This window comes from Colias eurytheme, chromosome 3 (genome assembly GCF_061535395.1).
Source record: "Colias eurytheme isolate Ceu_HAF_F1 chromosome 3, ilColEury1 Martin Lab GWU primary, whole genome shotgun sequence".
Classification (NCBI taxonomy): domain Eukaryota; kingdom Metazoa; phylum Arthropoda; class Insecta; order Lepidoptera; family Pieridae; genus Colias; species Colias eurytheme.
Window position 1 is genome coordinate 6373699 of NC_142982.1, and position 13331 is coordinate 6387029.

General features: G+C 31.5%; 1 protein-coding gene across 12 annotated transcripts in view; it reads left to right on the forward strand.

The window, feature by feature from the left end:
* The window catches only part of mtd (TLD domain-containing protein mustard), a 104209-nt gene that overhangs the window by 23144 nt on the left and 67734 nt on the right, over positions 1–13331 (forward strand). For 6 of the 12 annotated variants that reach the window (XM_090119695.1, XM_090119702.1, XM_090119700.1 and 3 more), the window contains exon 1: positions 10380–10623. The exons of 3 other annotated variants lie outside the window; for them this stretch is intronic. The gene's annotated coding sequence lies outside the window, so the exon portion shown is untranslated. Of the gene's footprint in view, positions 1–10379; positions 10624–13331 lie in introns of those variants that run through there. 3 more of the 12 variants (XM_090119696.1, XM_090119698.1, XM_090119699.1) reach the window with 3 other exon arrangements.

Consider the following 13331-nt stretch of genomic DNA (forward strand, 5'->3'; position numbering starts at 1 on the left):
TTGTTTAGTTTTTATGATTAAATCTTAATAAAAGGTTTGGAGAATTAATAAAACAACATAAATATTAATTAACATATTGTTTATTTTTTACAAAAGGTTTTTGAAATGCCGTCCGCTTTAACTAAACATAATCTGCATTTGCGTAAGAAATTTCTTCGCAGCCTTTTAAATGGCTGCCGGCTTTCTTTAATGGCTGTTATAGCCACTTGAATTTATGCCTATAAATAACCATACATTCATTATACATAGGTACATTTGTATACCAATTTATGGTATTAAACCATTTATTACCATAGGTTCATACCTAAAAATTCAAGTGGATATAACAGTCATTAAAGAAAGCCGGCAGCCATTTAATAGGCTGCGAAGAAATTTCTTACGCAGATGCAGATTATGTTTAGCGAAAGGCGGACGGCATTTTGAAAACCTTTTGTAAAAAATAAACAATATGTTAATTAATATTTATTTTGTTTTATTAATTCTCCAAACCTTTTATTAAGATTTAAACATAAAAACTAAACAACAAAAAAACTCAATAAATTGACATTAGAATAAAGTTACGTTATCTTGGCTGGCAGGTTAAAATTTTATTTCATTCAAATAGTTTTATAGCCATGTGAATACTGTTTTGTAATGACTTTTATGGCAATAAATGGTTCTTTAGGGTGCACTCACACACATCAGTCACCGTCACGGCACGTCACCGGACAGGATTAAAAAAAAATATGTATCAATAGTTCTAGTATGACTCTGTTCCCACACGACAGTCGCCGGCACGAAATCTATCAGTGACGTCACCGGTCAGGCACGTCAAATAATCTTTCCATACATGTATCATACTTTTATCCCCACTCACCCGGTGCCGTCACGTCTCAGTTCAGTCAGCGTCGTGCTACCGTCAATTGCTACATGTTCTCTAGCTTGACACACGTCTAATCACTGACTAACCTGATGTATGTGTTCAATGATTCAGTCAAACCGGCGACGTGACTGACGGACAACATGACGGTGACTGGTGTTTGTGGATACGTACACGAACCGTCACCGATCAGTCATCGGTGACTTGACGGTGACTGATGTGTGTGAGTGCACCCTTAATCAAAAATTGGCCGTTCCAAATGATTAAAATTAAATTATGGTAAATTTCGTAATTTTTCGATTTCCATGCTATAATGTACATGATGTTGTTTTTGAAGATGTTACAATCGAAGGACAACTATGATTTTTTGTGTCAAGAATAACCCTATGTTAAGGTAGTTTTTAGCAGTACCAGCAAAACCTTGGTGGTACATTTTTTTTTTCACAGGATTTTTTCGAAAAATCAATATTTTGCCGAGAAATTCAAAAAACTACAGAAAAAGTTAAAATAAAAAAATGCAGTTTAATTATTTACACAAGATGAGTCTATAGTGCGATAGGTAGGTTATTGCGCTATACCTATACCAAATTTCATTCAATTCGGTCCAGTAGTTTTCACAACAGAGTGGTTTTGTGACAAAAATATTGAAACTCCGGATTATTTATAAAAAAAATCATAATTTCTAAACCATAAGTTTTCGCTTAACTAAAGTTTGTTTTAAATGATTACTCATGATGTTCTCAAGCTGAAAAAAATTTTTGGACCACTATAAACGGGGCACCCTGTATATTAATTATATTTAATCAAAGTTTTGCAATTTAAGGATCTTTCTTCATTCTTTAGACCGTGGGCAACAGGTATTCTGTAATATTTTACAAGCTCTAATCATATAAATATCTTGGTAATACCACAGTATTACAATATTATTTCCTACAGTAAGGAATCGCCTTTGATGTCGCGCGATGCCGCCGCCAGCGTAGGTACTTACGCTGCCACACGAAAATACGCTAGGGTTGCAACAAATGGGAAATACAACTGTGATTATTAATATTATGATGAAATCATTTATTCATATGTACATTCAAAATAATTGCAATTATTAAATCTGATGTAATTATTTGTTCATAAATATATAATTATAGATATTGCACTGCTAAATATTATTTACGTGGACACTTTATTTTTGGATGTTCTTAATTGTATATTATAATTTATAACATTTAACTAAGTAATGCATTCGCATTGGGATGTACAATCTGATTAGAAAATAATGAGGACAACATATACATAGCTTTGATTTTAATTCAACAGATACAATTAGGTAATACAATCTTTCTGAAATATTGTTTCCTTCTGGGATTTCAATGTAGATTTACATCCGTAAACGGAACAGTTTGTGCGCGGCATAATAGAATATGTAAGTACCTATGTATAATAAAATTATTACACAAAAAATACGACTGCGTCATCCTTTCGCGCTAGGTAAAGCAAACTAAGCGTGTTTGCTTTACGCGGCCCGCGTCGCCCGACCCCCGCCAGTTCCCCTCCGTTTCTCTGCACAAGTACATTCGTCGCACTACTGTAGGAAATAATGGTAATACTGTGGTAATACCTAGTATATTATTATTAGTCTGTGGTAATACATATTTAAACGCTTAAATATAGACGGTAAAGTTGTTATATGATATACATATACCTACCTATTTGCTCTGTCTGTTTTAAGTTTATAAGGTTTCACAGCACCTCGAAGATAGATATCCATTTATTATCATGTTGAATATTTTCCACACAAATAAACATTATTCAAATTAATATTTACAAATAGCTTTTCTTTAATTATTATACCGGGGATTATTAGCGCGAAGGGATTTGTAGTTTTGCATACACTGATCACGTAAAATACTTAAACAACAAAATTACGTCAAAAATTTTTTGCTAAATATGTCCTTAAAATCCATGTCTTCTTCTCTAACTTCGCGCAGCCGGCATATACCTACCGCTTGGCTAATGTGAGCAATTTGTCTATGAAAACATAATTTTAAAAGATAGCTCACATGCGGGTGGCAAAGTTAGGCAGGTTGCTTGTTAAGGGTGTACACATAGAGTTTTAAGAATTCATCTATTTGAAAAAAAGCGTCTGGAATTTTTTTAGTATTTTTTACGTACTCAGTGTATGCAAAACTATAACCTCCTTTGAGTTTAGTATACCAACGGTGGGACACCCTGTATATCTACGTAGTACGTGTATAAAAAACATCTGTAAGGATGACTCGAATTAAAGTTCTAACTATGTTTTGGTTTATTCGGCTGGCTAATAAAATGCAGATGGATCATAAACTTATTATGAGACCTAGTAAAGTTTATAAGCAATAAATTATATTCAAACAAACAACTGTACATAAAATGGTCCAATGTCTGGTTAGAAAGGGTGTTGACGTTAACTAGAAAATTTTATGTACATCATTTAAACGTCTATAAATAAAAAACATAAATTGAAAACAAAATGTTAAAAATTGACATATTGCCAAAGTGCGAGTGTTTTTCAGTAGCTGAAATTTGGCCCCTATTTAATGAGAAGGCGCGAATAGTTTCTAGCTATACAAATAATAATATTACTATAGGTACTTATTACATTTGTTTCAAATATTTTCAGAATCATATCCTTTTTGAAAAGGGAAAGCCGTAAAAATCCTTTTAAAATTTCAAGCACAATAATTAGTTACTAATTAAAATAGTTAAATTACCACGATTCATCATTTTCTTTGCATGTCACCGTCAATATTTAATATAGATGTCATTACTGATACAATAATTTAAAATGATATCTTCACAGCGCATTACGCTCTACGTACCTATATATGCGATAATAATTTATATCACTGCCGATAAATCAGTATATTTATTAGTAGACATTCAATGCTTCAGTAAAATACAGCATTTGTGATATTGTTTTGAGTACATTCAATCTTTTATATGTGTATTAAGTGAATTGTGAAAATGAGTTTATTGGACTTCTTTTGGTATGTATCTACTCATCCTATACCTTGGTGGAATTTTTGTACATACATAAGATAGTTTTGTATGTATAACATAGTCGTTATGTGTGTTGGACACTGTTTGCTTTGATAAAATATGATCGATAAAATACAAAGTTTTCAGCTTAGATCGCTGATTAATTAATCAGAGGAAGTATTTTAAATTTAGTTTTTTTTAATTTCGTTAGTTTTTAACATTTTTAATCTATGTGTACCTAAATATGATTCGATTTATGTGTAAGTATATATAAGAATGGCAATGTAAAGTGCGTAAGAGTAATATAAGCATTAATATAATGGCGCGGCGGTTTGCAAATAAATAATTTATACGAACAGACGTCTATAAGTCATCCTCATCCATTTAATTTTATAAAAGGGGAAGTCCCTGAGCCAACTACATCAGCCTGCTTCGAACAGTTTTTATATATAAAAAGATATCATGTAGACAATTTTAAAGTATGTTATGTCACAGATATAATATATAACTACGAATCTATAGAAACAATTTTAGTTTAAATTGTTTTCATGTTATGATTTCCAAAATTGAGAAAAACCTGTGTACCTACATTTGAAAAATCATAGCTTTTCGTAAAATTTCAATCAACCAAATATTGTGTTGATAATGATGATAAAAATATATCCTTGAATAAGTTACAAAACACTGCAGGGAAGCGCACAAATGAATAAATTGAATAATTGCAAATTATGGAATACAAATGGTATGAACAGTTCAAATTATATTACTATTAATCATTGTAATATAATCTATATTATATTTTGTTCATATTTTTTATCCAACACGACTAAAAGTTTCAAAATTGTACGATTTTGTAGTTAATTAGAGTTATAAAAATGCAAAACAATTTAACTTGTAATTTAAACTCAGTAATTAATCCAGTATAATTTAAATAAATGGAATGCTTTCCTAACACAGCTAGCTCCGATTTTCTCGACCTAAATAAGGCGTGCTTGACATTGGAGAGAGGAAATCAAATAAGCTATGTAGCAATACTTTAACTTTTGCCAATTAAGGTATTTCTATAGGTACACAGTTATGTAATACGCAAAAATAATTTTAAAATCTAGATTCTAGGTAGTTATATGTAGATGTAAAATGTACTTGTTGCATTGGATGTGTTTTCTCATTTTGTCATAGAGAGGTTAAAGGTTTGATTCCGCTGATTCAAGAAATAGTACCTATCATGATTTGTATACGAATACAAAATATTATCAATATTTCATCTATACTACACTCTGATATAATGAAATCTATAATTTTGATAGATTTGCGGTTACGGTTACATACACCTATTGTTATCTACATAGGTACACTTTAGGTCATTTTATGTCCTAAAGTAAAACAGTATAATATAGGTCTTTACGAATATATGATACTGTTTTAAAGTTGTTTAATGCCTTCAGCCTTGTAATAACACGAGAGATGAGCTGTGTCACAAATGAATAGTTAGATAGAATGAGGGAACAGCAAATTCAATGAGCGCGGTATTCGGATACGATTATTTTTTTCAGAATGCCGGTGGCACGATCCTAAAAATATTTTGGGCATTTCCACCACCTAATATGAAATGTATCTTTATGTACTACTAAAATTTAAATTATATGCCATCGAAAGACAGGCATAGGAAGCGGATTGTTTTATATTTGTTTGCTTAATTGTCCATTGTATTGTCCATTGTTGACTATTATTCCATTGAAATGTTAGGCATTTACAAAACTTATATAAATAAGCAATTTATGTAAGAAATGCGTAGTTCTACAGAAAACTAGATAGTTCATATAATCAGATAGTACGTAGATATGTACTATCTGATTTTACTAACAGCAAATGTTAACTAAGGCATGAAGCGCAGGTAGGCGTTAATCGGCCTACCGAATACTATCAGATTCCGAATCTGCAGATCAATAGTCGGTAGCACCTAAATGCTATAACCTACTTTCAGAACGGTGCCGATTAGAATTACGTACACCTCCCACGCACGGAGGCAGACGTTATAATTTGACAAACAAATATTCGGAAACTTTTTGAACATATTTACTTCCTACAATGGAAAGTATCCAATAATGTTTTAGATGTCGATTTGAAATAGGCAAATAGCTTACTTTGGAAATTTGAATAGACCAACTAGTCTGAGCATTTGACAGCGAAGTGCAGTTAGTATGTTCTTAGCTATGCAAGTAACATCTCAACAAGGGGACTAGATTGCCCTTATTGTTGGTGTTATATAAAGGCACGATGCTCATAACAGGAAGACTTGATAATAAAGACGTCTTACATCCGTTCTGTAAGTTTTCTTTTGATTTATTATTACATAGAAGAGAAATTTGTTACATATTAGCTTGAATGAATGAATTGAATTGTGAATATTGAAAATAATTAATGACTCATATAGGGATGTCCAGGCTTTCAAAATAATGTAGATCAAACGTTTCAAAAGACTTTCTCTTTGCAATTATTTGTCTCTATTTTATTCAGATTAGTTACTTACTTGCAAATCTGATTTTTTATATAAACATGTTGTGTTCTTAGAAATGTTTGTTATCACCGGTAGCAGGCACACCAATCAAGATAAGACGATGTTTGTCCACATAAAGTACACTATCATTGTTAGAGGATAACGGAGACAATGCCAACCTATTAATGTAGATTGTACGGTGATTGGTGATGTTTAAAATGTTATGTAAATGTAGCCAAAAACAAAACTCCCCGTGTTGATTGGTGAAATCACAATAGGAAGTTATTTTTATCCAATTTTCGCATCAATCATATATGTTAGATAGATAAAACATAAAATTTTAAATATTATAAATGTAACAATTTGTTATTCAAATAAAGCTATGACTACTTGAATTTTTAACACGTAATATAGGTATCTAATTGGTTAATTTAGATCTTTGTTTATATCTCAACGTTACCTAAACCTACATTACCAGGCCACGTAGTGTAAAATAATTTATTCATAAACTTTTTAAAGGAAAACGCGATCGTAAAAATCATAATTCGGTTGCATAATTTACAATTAATTCACGCGTAATTATTTTGTTAAATGCATGGCCAATTGAGTAACCATTTTTCATCCGTTCGCCGCGACGGACGTGACTTATTACTGTACCAATATATTATCTTAAAAATTGATCTTTTACCCGATAAGTTGGTGTCCAAAATTTTGCTGTAAAAAGGTCTTGCGTAAAAATAACTGACCTTCCATGTGTTCGCTATATTTATTCCGTCCTTCTGACGTTCAGTGCATTGTATAGTAAATGGTAAACAAATGCATCGAAGGCGTGCATATGACTTATAGCTAGACAATGTTTAATAAACATCATTGTGTTTTATTAGCGTAGGTACGTTTGCTCACTCGTTTTATTAATGAATAAATAATTTAGTATCGCAGGGTCTGAATATGTAATAATGTTTAGCTCTCGAAACAAAACAACTGACGCGGGACGCCGAGTGTTCGTCTTTGATGTACCTAATAAATTTTCATTACATGACGTAAAATATAAGTATTTAAATCGTGGTTTAAATTATTATTTACTTATACTTATAATAATCATATACGAACATACATAAATACATAATACTTAATAGGGGTTTTGTGCGATTTGTTTTCCTTTTTAAATGTAAATGCCCATAATGCTAAAATAGCAGAGTAACAACTAATATTTGCATTTTCATAGTCACGAGATATTATGATAATAATTGTTAATGTCTTATATTGATAATTATGCGAAATGAATAGGAAAACGTGAGGAAGATGAATGAAACATGAGAACTAAATACGCACGTACATACTCCCATAATTAAAATTTAAAATATATCACTCTAACAAATACGAATAAACAGAAAAGTTTTAAACTAGGTAGCTATTTATTAATGTTGTTATTCGCATGACAAATTTTAGCGAAATAAATAATTTAAATGGTATAAAATTTCAGTATGCGTGTATACTACGTGTATAGGCTACTCATAATTTGCATTTCGACGACAGTATGAGCAACGTTTCTAAATGTATTAATTACCACGAGAGGCGTGCCCATTAGTTTTGACCTGATTTGCAAGAAGTTAAGTTACAATTAGAATACCGTTGTTCGTCTTTTGTACGTACCGGCCGATTTCCGTTACTTATTATGACCACAATACAGCAAATTGAAATTTTGGGTTACCTCCGCATTGTTATATCCTTCCATAAAGTATTATAATTAGTCCAGTCTGTGGGGAAATGTAAAAGCCTCTGCTTTACAAAAGGTGGCGTAGAAAATGTTTTGAAACAATATTGTTTAGGTATGAAAGGTTAATAAAAATCCAAGTTTTCGACCTTGACGGACCCAGGCGCTAGCCGCCATCTTGAATTAAAGGTGCTAAAATTAGGTATATTTTAAATAACTTCTCAATTGTTTACTAAATCACAAAAGTGTCTATGAGGGGTTCAAAGAAGACAAAATTACCTACATTTTTTTCATACATGATTATTCTGTAAGTCTTAAAGGTAAAAAGTTACAAGCGACGGAAATAATAATATTTACAGAAATCATATAATTTTAATTTTGTTTAAAAATTGTGCAGCAATCTTTTTTTATTTTTTTTGATGGCCCGAGCTGGTTAATGGTGGCTTCTTCATTATCGTCGCTGAAATTTTCTGTTTCATTGTCTGTATTTTTAGTTTCCAACCATGAAATTTCGTCGATTAAATTTACTTTTTATTGATAACTTTACGAATCGTTCATATCGGATATCTTCTAAGGATTCCTTATCCATGTCCCCTCCGTAAAAATTTACTAGAAAGCGTGCTCCAGCGTCTTCGATTTCTTCTGGTCATGATGACGAAATTTCATGGTTGGAAACTAAAAATACAGACAATGAAACAGAAAATTTCAGCGACAATAATGAAGAAGCCACCATTAACCAGCCCGGGCCATCAAAAAGAATAAAAAAAGATTGCTGCACAATTTTTAAACAAAATTAAAATTATATGATTTCTGTAAATATTATTATTTCCGTCGCTTGCAACTTTTTACCTATAAGACTTACAGAATAATCATGTATGAAAAAAATGTAGGTAATTTTGTCTTCTTTGAACCCCTCATAGACACTTTTGTGATTTAGTAAACAATTGAGAAGTTATTTAAAATATACCTAATTTTAGCACCTTTAATTCAAGATGGCGGCTAGCGCCTGGGTCCGTCAAGGTCGAAAACTTGGATTTTTATTAACCTTTCATACCTAAACAATATCGTTTCAAAACATTTTCTACGCCACCTTTTGTAGAGCATAAATACCTACAGACTGGATTAAATTGGATGTTTATATGCTTTGAAATCCAGTTCTCCAATAACATTATCTCGTTTATTTTACAATTTAAAACGATGTCATTACAAAAGTATTTTTTTTAAGTTCTTTTACATACATATACGTGTCGTATGTAAAGTTTTAAACATGGTTTATCACATACATGTACATGGTACATCTGTGCCAGTAAAAAAATCTTTTACCCGTGAGTTAGTAATTTCTACAGAAGCATTTTACACAATTACTTAAGTACCACGAATTATATAATAAAGGCGAGTTTATTCTCGGTGCTTAAGCTTTTGGTATAAAACGGTCTTGCAACATAATGATAATAAAAATATGTCAAGAACGAGCACAAAGGGCAGAATTGGGCAATTAACAACCTAAATGTTTTATGAAAAAAAACTAATAAGTGTTTAAAAATGTATCATGTTTGTTTTGAGTAATATGTATTTGTATCAAAAAGGGTTAATGTTTTGATGAATGATGTGTTACATGTTTTTTATTAGCTTTAGAATTTCCCTTTTTAAGTAACGTTATCGCATAAAAAGTAATTAGTAATTATTATTGTACGACTTTACCTACCTATGACGGTTGATGGAAAATAAAATTGATTAACGTGTTTTTTGGTATAGAATATTCGCGACATAAGATTTTTGCCTAGCACCTGTATAGGTAACCGCGGCTAATATTTTTATATGATTAAAATATTATGTAGGACATATAATATTATGTAATTGCTATTTTTTATCCTACTGATAATGTTTGAAGGACGCGTAAGAAAATACATTTTTAATTAATACTCAACATCAAAGTTAATCATTTGATATTGCCATTAAATTTAATCCTTATACCTATTCATGTGTAATTTAAATTAATTTTAAAATTAAAAGAAAAATTGGTTGACTTTTAGTTAAATAAATTTTAGCGGTCTATATTTTGTTTGTCTTTAACGTTTATTTTCTAGAAAACAAACACTGTAGGTACTAAGAAAGGCATGATGAAAGCTTGCGAAAGTGAATCTCAAATGTGAAGGTATTGTAAGCATGTCAAGATAAATATTGAGGGTATGAGGCGCGCAATAGGGGTTGCACTTGGGATCGGTTATCAGCTGATGGTGATATGACAAGCAGGCCAGCGGCCCCTCCAACGACGCCGTGTCGCAGCAGTCAGTAGCATTCAAAGCGCTGTGAGGCTCGCACGCCACGCCAAGTGTATGCGCAACCGGCAACAAGTGAAAGTCGTACGCGCCGATTCCGCGATTTCGTGTTCCGACATCTTCGTCTAGTTATTTTGTTAAGTTCGTTGCGCCAGTGCAGCGGGGAAAGGAGGTCGGTACGTGGCCGCAGCCTGTAACACCTCGTGTTTTGTGTTTGTGACATTTGGATACGTTTTTAAAAACTATTACGCGCATTCCTGTGGTATTTTATACGGATAATTATTTTTAAGATATTTTTTAATGAAATCAAAACATTTAGCAAGTGGGGTATAGTTGTTAATAATGTTTGTACCTTGATCACTTTTATTCGGGATAAACCTACCCTCGCTGTCAATTATAAAATTAAAATTGAGAATTAAAATTAAAACTTTATCTTTAGGCTTTAACTTTTATTTAGGCTTAAAAAAGGCTTATTTACAAGAACTGAGTGCACATAGTGTAACACAATTCCTGATAAAATATTTCCTTTTGTATATTTTAGGTTCTAAATTACTACTAAAGTGTACATTTTAACACTTTTAACGTTTAAAAATAATAAACAATATACATTTTAATTCATACTAGTATTACAAAATCTAAAAGATACAATTCATTATAATTCAAATATAACCTTAAACGTAAATAAAAATAAGGAAATTAATTAATAACTGTTTAATAAATATTTCCTTCAGTAGCAATGCAAGTTACCGGCAATGTAATATGAGCTCGCTACGAGCGTCTACGACGTAGAAGCGGATGCATATTTGCAATTAATATTATGCCGGTATTTTCTTCGTAAAATATTATTCTGAAATCTGAGGAAATCTGAAGCTTATCTTTGCGAAACGTACTCCGATACATCATTGATAATAATTACTTATCGTTTTAAAAGTAATTGTTACTCATGTTGCATTAGGGTGACATTGAGAGATATTCATTCAGTGATTTAATCAAGGCGCGAATACTGAATAATAAATTTGCTATCTTATCAATAATGTTCACACACACAATTGTTGTGAATATTTCAATGAAATATATGTAAGTACCTACAAGTGTTCTCAATGTCAGTGTGGCGTGTTGCTGTCTACTGTTGCTTTAGAAGTTATGCAAGTCCCAGTGCACTTTGAAATCGGACACGACCTACATTTTTCTAGCAATAAATGTAACTTGAGATTTGTTATGTCAGGGCTGTCCACAAGTACGCTGACATGGCAATACAACGCGACCGAATGTTTTTGTATTCAAAGAAATGTAATTAATTGAAAAAGAAACGAATGATGTACAATTTACTAATAAGTAGCTTTTTTAAATGGTTAAATAAAATAAACCATTTTCATTTGGTAACTAACTAGGTACCTATTTGGTTTTCTAATACGGTTGCATTATTAGTTATATGAAATTAGAAATTCTATATTGACTTTGATATTTCACTTTATTTAATCTGTAATTTATCAAAATTATATATTTTATTCAATTAAATATGTAACTAATAAAATATTATTTTATTGAGAACGGTCTCAGATATTAATTATTGTAATATTTTGTTATTTGTATTATTAGTTTGTAAACAAAACCTTATGAACCCTATAGGCACGGCAAGGTAACTGTGTGCCTTCAAGTACGTCTACCATATACAGTAGACTAAATGATCTAGAAAAATTGTGTCAGCATTTCAAATTATGCTAAGACTGGCATGTAGAATTTGTTCATAATAGTTATGAAATTCTTAAAAAATTAAAATTCATTTCAGCTCTTTTGAAATGTACAGCTACCTCGCGTTTTGGTTACTGCTAACTAATTGAAATAATTAGTTTAATTTCTTTAGAATTGAATGTTCATAGGCACATAATTATTCTCGATATAGTTCTGTTTTCATAGGTATTTATTTAGAACGTGTCTTGTCGTAAAATTATTGTAATTAAAAAATTGTCGATGTTTTCATAACCCATAATAGAATATTAAATACCAATAAAAGTCACGCCCCAAGCTAAGCAAGCTTTCCACATTAAATATCTACCTAAATATACATCAAAAATTAAAATACAATACAACCACTATGTATAAACTACCTATTTCAGGTCAGGCTTGTTAACAAAAGAATGCAATTCTGCATCTCATTTCGTTTTATTTATTATATTGTTATAAATCGTTAATAGTCCTGCAGATTAAATGCAATGATATTTATATCCTTGCATCGACTATAAAACGCATTAGAATACGCTCGTTCTTTTTTATCAAGTAAATAAAATTGTATAGCGGGCAACGTATCCGATTCATCTTTATTATCGTCGAAATAGTTCTTGAATCTCCCCACAATAAGCACATTCTTGGGGTCTAAATAAAATCTTGAAAGATTGCATTTTCCTAATTAAAAGCATTATTGAAGAATATTACTTTTTCCAAGAAACGTTTCATTTGAAGAAACTGCTTTCGCAATTACTTTCTATGTAGTATTATGTGAATAGAATTCTTTCAGCTTGTTTTCTTTTATGATGGGAAGTTCATATATTTTTGGTCTATTTCGTTTCGCGAAATGAGGACGACGCGCTTGCACAGAACGGTTCCGGAGATTTATTTGTAGCAGTTGCAAATTTGGGAATGTTCCCAAAGTATTTCCCACATATTCCTCGTTATATCACGGTCATGTTATGACGTTCGTTCCACAGTGCATTAGTGCATACTAATAACACATTTAAGGCAACCATGAATTTGTTCTCGGAATTAACAAAAATAGAAATTCTGAGAATCACTTTTTATTTTGAACTAGCGGTCCGCCCCGGCTTCGCTCGTGGTACATATTTCGCAATTAAAAGTAGCCTATGTCCTTTCTCGGGTATCAAAATATCTCCATGCCAAATTTCATGCAAATTGGTTCAGTAGTTTAGGCGTGATTGAGTAACCGACAGACAGACAGAGTTACTTTCGCATTTA